The sequence below is a fragment of the Schistocerca serialis genome, chromosome 1 (genome assembly GCF_023864345.2).
Source record: "Schistocerca serialis cubense isolate TAMUIC-IGC-003099 chromosome 1, iqSchSeri2.2, whole genome shotgun sequence".
NCBI lineage: Eukaryota > Metazoa > Arthropoda > Insecta > Orthoptera > Acrididae > Schistocerca > Schistocerca serialis.
The window spans coordinates 403,082,830-403,087,222 of record NC_064638.1 but is presented as its reverse complement, the minus strand read 5'-3'; the positions used below and the strand labels follow the sequence as shown (position 1 = coordinate 403,087,222).

At 48.8% G+C, this 4,393-nt stretch overlaps 1 non-coding gene across 1 annotated transcript; it reads right to left on the bottom strand.

Moving 5' to 3' along the window:
• Nucleotides 1–2,229: 2,229 nt before the first annotated feature.
• On the bottom strand, nucleotides 2,230–2,304 carry Trnas-cga (transfer RNA serine (anticodon CGA)). Its single transcript has one exon. It is a non-coding gene; the product is annotated as a tRNA-Ser (tRNA).
• Nucleotides 2,305–4,393: the final 2,089 nt, after the last annotated feature.

Genomic DNA, 4,393 nt, shown 5'->3' with positions numbered 1-4,393 from the left:
AGGCGGTGTAATGGAGCCTGGAAATCCGACCTCCCGCCCTCTCGCCGGCTCAGGAGGAGCAACGGAGAACTGTCCCCTCCGATTCATCTCGCGATAACAATGCCACTAGCGGCGGAGGAGGAGCGCCCGCCAGCTAGCAAACAAGGTTTCTGCGTAGTTCGCCGGCGAAATAGAAGACGGTATCAAAGAGACAGGCAGCACGGAGCAGGGCCGAGCGCGGCGCGGTGTAAGGGCTCGGGGAACGTCGCGGTGTAAGGGCTCGGGGAACGTCGGAAGGGAAGGAAACACCGCAGGGCGCGTGGCGCGGCGGAGCTGCAAGAACAAGGGCCGGGCCGGATGAAAGGCCCGCTGCGTTGCCTCATTACTTAGGTAGCGTTACAAAGCAACATGCAGCGGCGGCTGGGAGGCGAGGAACAGATTAGTCCTGAAGGCGGGCCGGTGAAGGCACCCACCCTAATGGTAACGAGCTCGCCCGCTCGCGGCTCATTTGCCCGGTCGGCGTACCTCCGCCGCTGCCCATCAGCTCTTAATGACCCGGCGGGCCGCGCCGATCGTCTCGCAGTCAAGCCCAGATAGGCAGCAGGAAGGACGCGGCACAAAAGAAGGACCCGCGCGGGCCGACGGGTCGCCTCAGCGACGTCAGCTGTGGTGGCGGGGCGGGGCACCATCACGTTGTTTGCTCGTTATGGTCCCGAGGAACGCGGCTTTTGCTTATCATTGTGTCTACTCCTACAAACCCACTCCCACTCTTCACCCCTTCCGTTCCTCACATAAATCATTGCCTCCAACATCAACAGTTTAATAAGTCACGGATGCAAAATACTTACGCGAATTCTTTACAGACGAATTGAAAAACTGGTGGAAGCCGACCTCGGGGAAAATCAGTTTGGTTTCCGTAGAAATATTGGAACATGTGAGGCAATACTGACCCAACGACTTATCATAGAAGCTAGATTAAGCAAAGGCAAACCTACATTTCTAGCATTTGTAGACTTAGAGAAAGCTTTTGACAATGTTGACTGGAATACTCTCTTTCAAATTCTGAAGGTGGCAGGGGTAAAATACAGGGAGCGAAAGGCTATTTACAATTTGTACAGAAACCAGATGGCAGTTATAAGAGTCGAGGGACATGAAAGGGAAGCAGTGGTTGGGAAGGGAGTGAGGCAGGGTTGTAGCCTCTCCCCGATGTTATTCAATCTGTATATTGGGCAAGCAGTGAAGGAAACAAAAGAAAAATTCGGAGTAGGTATTAAAATCCATGGAGAAGAAATAAAAACTTTGAGGTTCGCCGATGACATTGTAATTCTGTCAGAGACAGCAAAGGACTTGGAAGAGCAGTTGAACGGAATAGATAGTGTTGAAAGGAGGATATAATATGAACATAAACAAAAGCGAAACGAAGATAATCGAATATAGTCGAATTAAGTCGGGTTATGCTGAGGTAATTAGATTAGGAAATGAGACACTTAAAGAAGTAAAGGAGTTTTGCTATTTGGGAAGCAAAATAACTGATGATGGTCGAAGTTGAGAGGATATAAAATGTAGACTGGCAATGGCAAGGAAAGCGTTTCTGAAGAAGAGAAATTTGTTAACATCGAGTACAGATTTAAGTGTCAGGAAGTCGTTTCTGGAAGTATTTGTATGGAGTATAGCCATGTATGGAAGTGAAACATTGACGATAACTAGTTTGTACAAGAAGAGAATAGACGCTTTCGAAATGTGGTGCTACAGAAGAATGCTGAAGATTAGATGGGTAGATCATATAACTAATGAGGAGGTATTGAATAGGATTGGGGAGAAGAGAAGTTTGTGACACAACTTGACTAGAAGAAGGGATCGGTCGGTAGGACATGTTCTGAGGCATAAAGCGATCACCAATTTAGTATTGGAGGGCAGCGTGGAGGGTAATAATTGTAGTGGGAGACCAAGAGATGAATACACTAAGCAGATTGAAAAGAATATAGGTTGCAGTAGGTACTGGGAGATGAAGAAGCTTGCACAGGATAGAGTAGCATGGAGAGCTGCATTAAACCAGTCTCAGGACTGAAGACCACAACAACAACAACCAACATCTGTAACAACTTGCATAAAAAGTTCTCGATTTACTTGCCGCTTCAACATGGGATAATATCCCGAGCTTTCGATGACTACCTCCGTCATCCAGAATGAGATTCTCACTCTGCAGTGGAGTGTGCGCTGATATGAAACTTCCTGGTAGATAAAAACTGTCTGCCGGACCGAGACTCGAACTCGGGACCTTTGCCTTTCGCGGGCAAGTGCTCTACCAACTGAGCTACCCAAGCACGACTCACGCCCCGTCCTCACAGCTTCACTTCGGCCAGTACCTCGTCTCCTACCTTCCAAACTTTACAGAAGTTCTCCTGCGAACCTTGCAGAACTTGCACTCCTGAAAGAAAGGATATTGAGGAGACATGGTTTAGCCACAGCCTGGGGGATGTTTCCAGAATGAGATTTTCACTCTGCAGCGGAGTGTGCGCTGATATGAAACTTCCTGGTAGATAAAAACTGTCTGCCGGACCGAGACTCGAACTCGGGACCTTTGCCTTTCGCGGGCAAGTGCTCTACCAACTGAGCTACCCAAGAACGACTCACGCCCCGTCCTCACAGCTTCACTTCGGCCAGTACCTCGTCTCCTACCTTCCAAACTTTACAGAAGTTCTCCTGCGAACCTTGCAGAACTTGCACTCCTGAAAGAAAGGATATTGAGGAGACATGGTTTAGCCACAGCCTGGGGGATGTTTCCAGAATGAGATTTTCACTCCGCAGCGGAGTGTGCGCTGATATGAAACTTCCTGGCAGATTAAAACTGTGTGCCGGACCGAGACTCGAACTCGGGACCTCCGTCATGTTTGTCAGGGGTAAAACAGTCAGTTAGCTTCCGGGGAGGACAACGACCAGCGCATATCGCACAGCAGCAGTCAATGCTCCAAGAACTGTCGGCATGCTGAACTCACGTGCATGACGTATCTGGCGATGCGGAGGAGGGCGACAGGGCAATGCTTGACCACGCCAGCGTAGAGGTAAAACAAGGAAAGCCGGCACGTGTGTCGGCATTGGTCACACTTCTGTCCAACGTTAGAAGCATAGACGAACGACCGGAGAGTCTGTCGCTAGATCGTCAAAATGCTTCGCTGGTCATAACGCTCCGAGCAATCCCAATTGCTGGGAGATACAGTGACTTTGCTGGCCAAGGTAGGGTTTGGTAAGCACAAAGAGACGCAGTAGAAACTCTCACCTTGTGCGGGCGGGCATTATCTTGTTGAAATGTAGTCCCACGAAGGGCAAATATCCTCAGCGTACCGCTGTACTGCTTTGGTGCCACGGATGGCAGCCCAAGGCGACCTGCTATGAAAAGAAGTGGCTCTCCAAAAAAAAAAAAATGGCTCAAATGGCTCTGACCACTATTGGACTTAACTTCTGAGGTCATCAGTACCCTAGAACTTATAACTACTGAAACCTTGCTAACCCAAGGACATGACACACATCAATGCCCGAGACAGGATTCGAACCTGCGACCGTAGCGGTCACGCGGTTCCAGACTGTAGCGCCTAGAACCGCTCGGCCACTCAAGCCGGCTGACGAGTGGTAGTCGCACACTTTATCACGAAAGTCTTTTTACTTGCAGAGCACGACAGCTCGGTAGTTTAAAAGGAAGGAAGAAAAGTCGAAGTCTAATGTCCCGTCCGTGACTTAGTCATTATCGCCGGAACAGACATCCTGATTGGATAACGAAAGGGAAGTAAAATGTCTTACTCTTCAGAGAAACGACACATGAGTCAAATCTGAATTGCCGGAAGGAAGTATGAATCCCTCCTATCCTATATATGAGACCAGGTCGTTACGGTGGTTTAAGCACTAGATTTGTTTCCAAGTAGAGGCAAACCACCAGAACATTGTCCACGAAAACAACGCAATGTTTCCCAGTTGTATCCTGGACTTACCATCTGACAACGGGATTGCACTGCTTTGAAATTTAAGGCGTGTCAAAGTTTGACGAACACGTTTAACCAGAAACGAGAAACATCCGCCATCGATTTAGTCCTTCGGATATTAGTTACGAGCAGCCAGCTACAGCTTGTATATAAAGACTTGAAACCGTTTTCTAGTCGGCAGAAACTAATCAGCTTTCGTCAACAACATTGGGTAAGAAAACAGTTGTAGCCATCCAGTCGGTGTCAGTACTGCAGTCCCCGCCCAACACAAAGCCGGTCTTCAGATAGCCCGTTGCTAGAGAGGGTGCTGACGTGAACACAGGACCCCAGGGAAATAGGAGGGTGAGAATGAGATGGATTGCGGGATATTTGTATAGGGAATAATAGTCCTGTTTTCAATCAATTTGCATAGACTTCTCATCCAGCCGTTCCCCTACTGT